Raw genomic sequence first — 12,389 nt, 5'->3', positions numbered from 1 at the left:
TCCAATGCCTGAGGCCAGGATGGGGCAGAGAGGGCACCACCTGCAGTGCCTGCCCTGTCTTCTGCTCACCATCTGGGTTCTGGAGAGGGGACCCCACAGGGCACCCCACTTGGGAGGCTCTGTGTCACTGGCATCGTGCACTAGCTCTGGCTTCAGGCTATGCCACTCAGGCAGACCCTCAGTGCCTAGGGCAGGGGTGGGAAAACTTTTTGACTCGAGGGCCACAATGGGTTCTTAAACTGGACCGGAGGGCCGGAACAAAAGCATGGATGGAGTGTTTGTGTGAACTAATATAAGTTCAAAGTAAACATCATTACATAAAAGGGTACGGTCTTTTTTTTTTTTTTTTTTTTTAGTTTTATTCATTTCAAATGGGCCAGATCTGGCCCGCGGGCCGTAGTTTGCCCACAGCTGGCCTAGGGTCTTGGCGGAAGAGGCCTCATGCCTCTCCCAGCTCAGCTCCTGGGACCCGGACTCACTGGCTCTGCTCTCCTGCCCTCTGACCCCCCAGAAGGTGGGCTTTCTCTGGGATCCTCCATGTCCAACCCAGACAAGCAGCAGAACCCAGGGGAAGAGAACCATGTTCCGGTCTCCTGCCATTTACCAGCTGGGGGACCTTGGGCAATGCTCGCCCCTCTCCAGGCCTCAGGTTCCTGAAATGAAAATGCGGATTAAAAATTCTGAGTCTCATTCCCAAGCTTGTCACGAGAGTCAGTTAAGGCAAAAGCTGGAAAGCAGTTCACAAATGAGAGGCCTCTTGTTCTCCACTTGGTTCTGGTGGCCGGTTCCCAGCCCCCATCCTCCAGCCCGGGTCTCTAGCCCGCCATGCATGTGGTCACTATCCCGGGCCTGACCCAGGGGACAGCAGGCTCCCAGTGGCTCCTGGTGGACAGCCCGCACACCGCTGAGGGCCCAGGTGAGGCTCTGGAGTGATTTGCGTGAGGGAGCAGCGTGCAGTGGGCAGGGAGCTCTGGTGAGAGCAAAACGATCAAGTTTTCAAACCCCAGCTCTATCACTTCTCAAGTGTTAGCCTGCCCTGGCTGGTATGGCTCAGTGGACAGAGCGCCGGCCTGCGGACTGAAGGGTCCCAGGTTTGATTCCAGTCAAGGGCATGTAACTTGGTTGCAGGCATATCCTCAGTGGGGGATGTGCAGGAGGCAGCTGATCGATGTTTCTCTCTCATCGATGTTTCTAACTCTCAATCCCTCTCCCCTCCTCTCTGTAAAAAATCAATAAAATATATTTAAAAAAATAAAATAAAATAAAGTGTTAGCCTGGAACAGTCATGTACCTCTTCAAGCCTCCGCTTCTCCATCTATAAAGTAGGATAACAGCAATAACAGTGCCTATCTTACAAGGTAGATAACGTGCATGTAGCAGTAGGCACATATCAAGCTCCCAACAATGCCTACTATCAGTTCCCCTTATTTTCATCTTGACTCCCAAACAATGAATCAGTTGCCAAACTTTGCAGCTTTTTGTGTATTTCAGTTGCCCTTCTGATCGTGCCTAGTTCACAACCTTGGCCTACCCTCCCTGCCTCCCACCGCCTACCCCACTCCACTCAGGCCTCATGACCTTGGGTTTCCAGGGCACCAGACACCAGGATGGTGAGCAAGGTGGGAAGGTGAGGTGACCTGCCCAAGGTCACAGGGTGCTACCAGAGCCATTTCTAGACTCCTGCTCCTGGGCCATCCTTTGGACCATCCCCACCCACAGCCCTGATGGGTCTCACTGGGACTGGCCTCCCCTGGGACAGCATTTTCCACCTCAGCATCTCCTGGGAGGTGCCCACAGGCCCTGCTCCACCTCAGCCCACCTTCTCAGCCCCTTCAGTCACCCTCACCTCAGCCTCCTCTACTGTCTGGTCCAGCCATCCACTCTCCCACACTCAACCAGGGCTCATTCACGCATGTGCCGGGCTCACACTGCTGTGGAGACTCAGAGCCTCTGCCGCACGGCTCTCCCCTCCAGAAGCTCAGGTGTGGTGAGCTCAGGTGCCCGCTCGCCGCCCCAGCCCACGCTGGCTCCTCAGTCCCCGAGGCCTGCCTTCCTCCACGACACCCTCCCAGACCCACTGACTGGCTAATTCCCAGTGCTCCCAGATGGCACTATTTCCCTCTGGAAACTGTGTGAGGTATTTTTACCGCCTTCTTTACACTGGATTTCTATTTGCTGATAGAGAATGGCTACTATCTTAAAGTCTGTTTTAAAATCCATCGTATCTCGTCTATGTTTCCTGAGAGCAGAAGTGCACATCTCTGTCTGGTTGCATTCTAAGCCCCCGAGGCACCCTCAGCTCCCCTCCCTCCACCCAGGCCCTGACTCAACGCCTCCTACTTAGTAGGTGCTCAATGAATGCATGTTAAAGAAAGAAGGAAGGAAAAGAGGGGAGAGAAGGGAGAGAGGGAGGACGAGAGATGGAAGGGATGGAGGGAAGGAAGGGAGGACTGAGGGAGAGGTGAAGGGAAGGAGGATTTCCGAAGCGCTCCGTCCGCTCTCCCTCTCAGGTGGAAGCACTGGGAACAATGCAGAGGCCCCTCCTATAGGTGTCTCCTCTCCTGGCCCAGGAGCAGATTTAATTGTGTGTTGTCACCCAGGGGTCAGAGCCCCTGTCTCCAGCACCCTGTGTGGAAACCGACACTATCGATACCACTGAATGTGTGTTTCTGATGAGAAGTAGCAGCTGCAAACTCACGTGGATGATTGAGATTGCTCAGATCAACAACCTTGAGCCGGATCCAGAAAGAAAAGAAACCCATCAGCAGCACCGCTCCCTTTAGGAGCAGGAGGCTGCCACGCAGAGGGGAGGGCCCGGCAGCTCCTCCGGCTGAGACACGGTGGCGTCCAGGTGAGGACATCCTCTCCAGGTGGTGGACACGGGGGATGGCTGGAGGGCTGCCTGTGAGCCTCGCGCAGGAGGCAGTGGAGAAAGAGTCCACTGAGGTGTGAACCCAATGGAAATGTCGTCCCACATTTCTCTCCCTTTTCCTGAGATGCAGGGACCTCAGATTCCCGTGCTTGTTTCTCCCTAGCGGAGCGGGAATCTGCCGCAGACACAGAGGAGGGCCGGGCGCAGGGTTCCGCTGCTAGGGCTGCTGGGAGCTGGCAGCAGGGCCTTGGAGAATTTGTTGGCTCAACCTTGTTCTCATCTCTCAACGTGTTTTAGTCAAGGTGCCCCTGGGTCCCATCTTCAGTCCTTACAGTCTCTTCTTGGGCCAAGAAGCTGCAATGCATTTGCAAGAATTTTTTTTTTCTTTTTACAGGAAAGCTTTAGACTACAGCTCTCAGTATTTCAATTCTAAGCCAATTCTCCTCCCACCCCACAAACTGGTCTTTTCTCAGGTTGTCAACCAAAGGAGAGTCTGCTCCGCTCTCTGCCCTCTGTGTAGAGAACCTGGCTCCTCCTCGTCACACTGTCACACACTTTCAATTCACCCTCATGCATCCGTTTATCCATCCAGCAGCTCTTTTATTGAGCACAGACAACAAGCAAGGCTGCAGGAAAAACAAAAATGAGGAGCACAGCCCTGTCTTCACGGCGCCGCTTTACAGGAGAAAGAATGTAAGCAAATAAGTAAATTATCATGTGTACAGTATCATGCATTCCATATAAAACACTGCCCTGGAGTGTCAGAGTTGATCAAAACCTTAGAGTTTTCTGGCCTTTAAAGTAGCCACTTCCTCATATACTGGCATTGCAAACCAGATAACAGCATCATCTTTATACCTGGCCTTTGGAAGGCCGATGGCCCCTTATTTATGAGAAAGAGATCAGACTCTTCACAGAATTGCCTAGGAGGGAGGCCTGCCCTCCGGGGGCTTCCCCGTCTCTCTATTCCACCGGCATTTCTAACCCAGAGTTCAATCTCTCCCGGCCAAGCATGTCGAGCTCGCGGCTCACAGGCTGCAGGCCTTGTTGGCCTCAGTTCCTTCCTCTGTTAAACGAGAGGGCTGGACTACACGACTTCTGAGGCCCTTCCAGCTCTAACATTTTATGCTCTGTGATTAACACTGAGATGACATTGCTCAACCTGCTGTCCAGTGGGTGACCCACCAACTTTCATAAAAATAATCATCATTAACCTATGATAATTGGTCAATAAAACCATCACAGTTTTATAGCATGAAACTTGGAACCTGCTGAGACCAACACTATTGATCAGCCACATGGAAGTTCAGCCTTAGAACCAAAAAGCTAAGTTCACCTCCCGAGTCGTGTCAGTTCCAGCGACATAGACTCAGGCTTGTGTTGGCTGAAATAAGAGCAGCTAATGGAGACGCTGAGTGACATATAAAATGGTCTTGGGTTGGGAGACTGGAGGAGGGGCTTTCTGGGGTGTGGATTGGTACCAGAGGAGGACTCAGAGGGCTGGCTCAACAGAGACGCATGTTCCTGTCCCCCTTCTCTGGGGCCAGCACTGTGGGGCCAGGCAGCCTGTGTCAGTGACTGGGGGCTGGGTCCACCCCCAGCCTCCTCTGACTGCTGTCTCCCACCCTCCCTCAGGTGGCTGACCCTGTTCAGTGTCTGCCCCACTCTGACCATCTCTCATTCCTGACTCTACACTGACTCCTTGAACTTGACAGAATTCTGCCAATCTCTTGGTAACTTTTTTTCTGTCGAGGACCATTGGGATATTTATAACATTATTCACAGGCCATACAAAATCATCAGCTTAAAAATTAGTCGGCTAAATTTGATCAAACGTTTAATTAACTCACCCCCAATGCCATGGCAGGGTCAGACTAAATGACTTCTCAGACCTTCTATGGCCCACAGGCTGGACGTTCCCCACCCCTGTAAGACAGGCGTACCCTCAAGCTTCCTTGTTGTAGGCCACACCTTTCATATTCAAATGAGCGTTATCAAGTGCTACCACCTGTATACGTGCCAGGTGATTTGCATACTTTCTTTCACTAAATCCTCACTATAGCCCTATGAGACTGGGATTTTCCTCACCATATTATAGTTAAGGAAACTGAGTCTCAGAGAGTTGAAATAACTTGCCAAGTTAAATATAACTTCACCAATTGGAGAAGCGAGGATTCAAGCCTAGGTCTGCTTGCTTCTAAAACTCTTTCTCCATCTAGACCTCCACCCCACCAAGCAATCTGGCCAGGGCTCCCCTAACTCCCCCTTTAAGAAAAAATGAGATAGTTACAGTGCAAATTACTAAGGACACCCCCCCTGGCCGAGAGGAGGGGCAAAATGTTGACAAGAAGAAAGTGGAGGTTGAAAGCTGTGAGATGTGTTTGAGCAGCAAGCCAAACCACGAGGACACAGATGAGGAGTTTGGAGGTCGTGAGGTAAGACTCCAGGGCAGTGCAGGGAGAACAGGCACCTCAGGTAACCAGTGCAGGACACTGCAGCCTGCGTGCGAGGCGGCTTTAGCATAAGGCACATCTGCCAGGGAGAGGGCAGTTCATTACGGATGCTGCACGAGGCTGGACAGGAGGTCTTGATGGTCAGCCATCCAGCTGCCATCATCCTGTGTCAGCTCTCCCAAGAAGCCTTCCAGTCTGGTTCAGAGAACCAGCCAGTCTGTTTATGTGTAACATCAGATAGAGAACACATGTAGTAACTATCAGGTTTAAAAAAAAGAAGTGGGCACCTGTAGGCCCATTTCTGCCATCTTCTCACCTGAAGACAACAAAAGTGTTGTTCGCCCTCAAAAGTTACCTTCATAAATGACTTGCGACATATAACAGGTAGGCCCTGCTTTAAGAAAACTTGTTAAACAAATATGTGACTGCATCAAACTTGGTTCTGGAAGATTCTTCCCGTGACTGTTTGGATCGTCCATCTTTAATTTAGAGAAGTGTTCATAGAACATGTCTGTTGTGCAGAGAGATGATGCCTGCAAGAATGTAGCCCTGGCCAGCATTGCAGACCGCTGGGCCGTGACAACCTGCCCACGCTATGGGGGTGTGCCTTTAGACTTCACAGAGCACAAATCATTCTTTATAGTGTGGTGTCACTAACCAGAGAGATTCCAGAAACATATGCTTGGTTGTTAAACAAGGAGTGGCTAGTTGTTATGTACATGTTAATTAATGCATATAATAGCTAGTATATGTTATTCTGTACATTAGTATACATTATGTACTAACTAGAGGCCCGGTGCATGAAATTCACACAGGGAGTGGGCCTAAGCCAGCAGTCAGGCATCCTTAGCGCTGCTGCAGAGGGGGGAGAGACTCCTGCCACTGCCGTTGGGCTCACCAGCTGTGAGCCTGGCTTCTGGCTAAGCCAGCCGTGGGCAAACTACGGCCCGTTTGAAATGAATAAAACTAAAAAAAAAAAGACCGTACCCTTTTATGTAATGATGTTTACTTTGAATTTATATTAGTTCACACAAACACTCCATCCATGCTTTTGTTCCAGCCCTTCGGTCCAGTTTAAGAACCCATTGTGGCCCTCGAGTCAAAAAGTTTGCCCACCCCTGGGCTAAGCGGTGCTCCCCCTGTGGGAGTGCACTGACCACCAGGGGGCAGCTCCTGCATTGAGCTTCTGCCCCCTAGTGATCAGTGTGCATCATTCTGACCAGTTGTTCTGCCGTTCGGTTGATTTGCATATTAGCCTTTTATTATATAGGATATTATAAGACAAATCATGGTGTTATGTAAGTCTTCTAAATGCTTCACTAGCAATACATAATATTGTTAATGTTAATGAACTATAATAAATGGTCTTCACCATGCACTAACATTGAACAAAGCCCCTAACAGACAGAAAGCACAGACAGGGAACAAGACTTTTCCAGCTATGAGGCCTGCCTGCCAGGCTCATACTCTTGAGTTGTCTGATATTGTTCAAACCTCTTACCTCTCTAAGCCTCATGTCCCCATCTGTGCCTCTCGCATGGGCCACCCTCCTGAGCCTCCCTTCCCCAGGCTTCTCTCCTGTCTCCTTCCAGTAGCTCTGACCTCCTGGGAGCCCCATTCCCACCAGGCCCCCTCCCACCATGAAGCCTCTGCACCTGCTGCCCACCTGACCACTCACTTCCCCTCAACTCCCAGACCCCGGGGCTCCTGAAATTCAGATCTCAGTTTAAGCTTCTTTCCTCAGAGAAGGTTTGCTTCAGAACCCACTGGGCTGAACCCCCACACTTTACCGCATCCATCTCTGATGCAGGTTTACGTGTGTGTGTGTGTGTGTGTGTGTGTGTGTGTGTCTCGTGTTTATCTCCTCCCTTGGACTACAAACTTCTTCACAGAGAGATTGTCTGTATCCATCGCTGTAACTCAAGAACTAGTGGGAGCTCAATTTATATGTGCTGGGTGAAGAAATAAAATTAATCAATCAATTGACATAAAATGGGTGACATTTACTTAATATGATAATGATAATGATAATAATAATAATAATGATAGAACAGCCAACTCCCACCACCGCTATACTCTCCCCCAACATATGACCCTGAGCCTCATATAATCTCAAATTACAAACACCTGACTGTACAACACTGCATTGCTTCTGCCAGCTGCCCACAGCCCACCGCTGACCCTCCCCCCAGTGTCCTGAGGGGACAGCACCTCACGATCCACCTCCCGCTTTCTCCTCTGCTCCCTGTCTGTTCCTGAGTGTCATGTCCCCCTCTGTTCTTTGCCCCTCTCCTTCAGGGTCTAGTGCAGAAGACCTAAACCTAAGCCTTGTTTATTGAGTCAGCTATTGTTTTGTGTCTTTAAAGACATCTTCGTGCTTCCTTTTCCTTCATCATCTCCCCCTCCCTTACCTTCTTCTCCCTTAGTCATCCTATTTGTGAGCCAACAGTTAACCTTAATGATGACTGATAAATGCAAGAGCATTGCTCAGAGGATCCATCTGAATCCCGAGAGGAGAGTGGGAGTAGATGCCGTGACATCCTTGAGCATCAGGGTCCCCACAAAAGTCTACCATGTACTTCCACCAGGCGCATCCTTTCCTTCAAGAGGTCAGCTTTCAGAGCAAATGCAAACAGTCCATTCAGTGTTGAAATGTGTTGTATAATTACTAACACAGTGGCAACGGAATATAGGGCTCATTTCATTGTCTGGGTGCAGGATCTCAGCTGCACTCTGTGGCTGATGTGGGAAGTCTAAGGATTTATAAGTGTTTCTATGCCCAAGGCCCAGACTTCTGAGCTCCTCTGTGATGTTCACTCTTCCTTCTGAGGAGCTGGAAGCAATTGGTAATCATGGAGAAGATCTGTTAGAGGTAAGATCACCCAGATTTTGAAGCGTACTGGTGGTGCCAAGTTTGGTTCGGGGATCCACACTGAGCTCCCCCAAACTAGGTCTGGAGTGAGTTCCCAGCAGTGCAGACCCTGGGTCCATGACATATGAGGTTCACACCAGCCTGGCAGCAGCGACAACAGTGATACTTTCCAGCACTGCCTCCCCACCCTGAGGGTGTCCCCTGGGCCTCTGGCGTCTGTGTGCCTGTCTTTCTGATAGAACTGGCTTCCCCTCTCTCACCATCTCTCCTGACCATCCAGCCCTCAAGGGAGCCTACAATCTTGTCTTGTAACAATTACAGTGCCACACCCTTTGCAAACACTGCCCAACAACACAGAAGGCAGACATGAGTGTCCCACTTTACAGATGAGTAGATTCAATAGGTGACAGAGGCTGGGCAGGGCAGCTGAGAAATGGGTGTTGCTATCAACCTTCTTCCTTCTGAGACTCTGCACCTTCTGTCCCTCCCAGTCTTGGGGCTCACGCTCACATGAACATCATGTACATGTCTGGGCTCCTCTACAAGAAGTACCCTTAGAGTAGACAGATGGTGAGTATGGCTCGCATAGAGAGGGAACCCAAGGGGAGCCCTAGAGCAGGACCATCAAGAGCCAGTTGAACAGGTGACAGGCTACAACGGGGAGCAGAGTTATAGATCTGGAGCCAGAAGTCAGCAAAGGGTGAGCAATAAAAGCCAGGCATCTCCAGGCAAAAGAATCAGGATGGGACTGGGAAGTAGGATGGTACTGGGGCAGAACACCAGATTTCAGGCATCTGGGACACCAAGGGAGGCAGTCCCTGCTGGACGGTGTGCAGGCACAGAGCCGGGGGGGGGGGGGCTCTCTGAAATGTTATAAAGTGATGGATAAAGGAGATGTGTACATGTACACAACGGAATATTATTCAGCCATAAAAGAGAAGTCCTGCCGTACACAGCAACTTGGATGGACCTTAGGGTATTACACTAAATGAAATAAGTCAGGCAGAGAAAGGCAAGCACTGTATGGTCTCACCTATCTGTGGAATTGCAGGGGAAAATATGAGCTCATAGAAACAGAGGAGAGAATGGTGCTTGCAGAGGCAGGGGTGGGAGTGGGGGATAGGGGAGGATGAAATGGGTAAAGGAGGTGAAAAGGTACAAACTTCCAGTTAAAAAATAATAAGTCACGGTGACTCTAGTTAATAACACCGTATTGTTAAGAGAGTAGATCTTAACATTTCTCATCCCCAGGAAAACATTTTTATAACTATGTGTGGGACCAGATGTTAACTAGATATATTATGGTGATCATTTTGCAATATATACAAATATCAAATCATTACGTCGTACACCTGAAACTAATATAATGATGTGTGTAAATTATACCTTAAAAAGGCTTATAAATAAGAGGTGGCTGTGAGCTGTTACATGAGAGGCATAAAGGAGTTTAAGGCGGTAAACAACCATCAGCCCGCCCCCTGGGCTGCAGGCTGGCGTTGGCAGAGCAGGCTTGCCTTGCCCAGTGGGGCGGTGGGGCTGACCCCGTGGTGCGTACCCACCACCCTGGGCTCTGATGCACAGCGAACCCCCGATGACCGCCACTGACGGCGGCTTGGCCTGTTTGCAGTGGTCTCTGGGCAAGAGGAGCCACAGCCTCCTTCTCAATCTCATTCCAGCTCCTAAACTTCCTTCAGTCTGAGACTTCTCCTCTGCCCCCACCTACCCCCACTTAGGAGGGGGTCACCATGAATAGTCCTGGTGTGGGCTGGCAAGCCATTTTATGTTTTCACAATCCTGCTCTCTCTTTTCCCACAGGAGGCCCAGATTCACCTTTTTTTTCCCCTGAAAAGAGGGAATCTCTGGCAAAAGAGCGAGGCATTGGAGCACGCTGATGGCCCAAGATAGACGCCAGGCCGGGGACCAGTTCTGCCACTATGGGCGGGGCCAGCTGGATCCTGTGGCTGGACCGCTCTGTGCTGCGGGCTACCGGTCTGCCAAGGTGGGTGGGAACAGTGCCCACCACGTAGGGTTCTCAGGGTTAGGGGACATCCAGTGCATCGTACCTGTCACGAGGCCGCTGTGACCACCGGGCGTCAGCCTCCGCCCCTCCACGCACTACGATAACGTCATCCACGTGGTTTGTATTTAACGACTGTGTGAGGACTGTCCGGGGCCCCTCGTGGGGACTTCGCTCAGCCGCCCAGTTTGCCTGGAGTTACATGCATGTGGTCACATTGAGGTCTTAGAATACCTGTGTGGTTGGTTATTATAATCCCCATGGTGCCATTTTTAATCTCCTTATCTTAAATGTGCATTCTGTATAGCAGGATTGAAGCAAATAGATTTAAATCTTGTTAACAAAGCTCCATTGTGACCCATAACACGAAGCAAAGGATCTATTAGGAAAAGAGAATGAAAGAGCAGACATGGCTCCTGTCCTGGGGAGCTTACATGTGATTTGTCAGAGAGCATACATACATACAAATACACACTACACACCACACATACACCACACACACACACACACACACACACACCACACCACACCACATACACCACATGCATACCACATACACACATACATCACACACACATACCATATACACATACACACCAAACACACATGTGCACACACACCACATATAGCACACATACCACATACATCACACACCCCACATACACATATACACCAAACATACACACACACTACACCACACACACACTCACACACACACACACTACACACAGCACACACACATGCACACACACACACACCACATACAGCACACACACCCTCACACCCTCCATGTTTCACAGCAACTTGGCCAGGCCAGGTGTCCAGTGAATTCCTACCCCCAGGTCCCCTGAGTTCTCGGTGAGGTCTGGGGATTCTGCTCACTGTAGGCTCCCCTGAAAGTCAGGCAGAAGCTTCCTAACCAGGACCGAGAGGTGGGAGAAGGAAGGACCTGACGTGGACTGGGACCTTCTGTGTCCTGGTCCCTATGTGGTGCATGCACTCCGACCGCTTCATTTAGTCCCAGACCAGCCCTGCAGAGCGCTGCGCTGGACACTGTCCTCGTCACCCCGTCCCCTTACAGACTGGAGGATTCGACTCCCAGGTCTCAGACTTCCCTGGAGGGAGCCGGCTCACTAAGGTCAAGCCCCACATCCAAAGGGTTCTGCTTCTCCCTCTACCCAACCCGCTTTCTTTCCTTCCTCCACAGGTGCTGACCCCAGACACTGCTCCACACTTCACCACATGTACACCTCCCACATGCTAATCTTTGTATGAGAACATAGAGGCTCAGAGAGGTTAAGTGTCTTTCCCCAAATCACACAGCTTTGAAGCGACAAGGCTGGCCTCAAACCCAAGTTACTGTGGTAATAGACTGTTACTTGTTTTCAGTGCCCGGCATGAACTCTCACCTCCCACCCCCATCAGCTCTGGACTCTAAAACACCCTGAAGGAAGCAGATGTGTACCTCGGGCCATGGAAGGCCCAATGAGGGCGGGTCTCGAGGTTTACAATAGATTTTGACCCTTATTCCCATCCCCTTTGAGATGCTCCTGGCCATCTGTATAGGAGGTCTCACGTGACAAGGGTGGAGAGGACTGCTGGCCGCCTGAGGAGGAGCGCAAGGACACGCGGGTACCGCCCAGCCACTTCCTATGTGTGTGGCTTGGCTTTGGTTTTCCCATCTATGAAGTGGAAATAGTAGCTCTGCCCCCAAGTTGTTTTTAGGATAAATGACATGATAAATATTTTAAAACTATTTGCAAGTGTACAAAATGTTACAGTTCAACAGGAATACAGAGATTAAAAAAGGTGACAATAAAAGGGTATTTACCCCCAAACCCAAGGCCAATTCCATCAGCTTTGCAGTTTGCATGGGTGACCTTGAGGGCCCAGGGTTTCATAAGAGACTGTTGATGTTCCCAGGGAAACCTCAAACTACTGCCCACTGTCCATCCTGGATCAGCATGGGACACGGGGACGAGCAGGGATCGGGTGAGGGGGCCTGGGTTGCAGTCCTGGGTTTCTACAATATGAGTTCCTGTAACATCACGTGGCTCCTCCCCTCTCTGGGGCTGGTTTGCTCTATTCTGAAATAAGGACACTGGACTCGATGCTCCTTAGTCCCCCTTCCACCTCAGGCACGTGGAATTCTATGACACCCAGGGCCTCCTGAGG

This window comes from Myotis myotis, unplaced genomic scaffold (assembly GCF_014108235.1).
Source record: "Myotis myotis isolate mMyoMyo1 unplaced genomic scaffold, mMyoMyo1.p scaffold_m19_p_59, whole genome shotgun sequence".
NCBI classification, from domain to species: Eukaryota; Metazoa; Chordata; class Mammalia; order Chiroptera; family Vespertilionidae; genus Myotis; species Myotis myotis.
Note: the sequence above shows the minus strand (reverse complement) of the source record.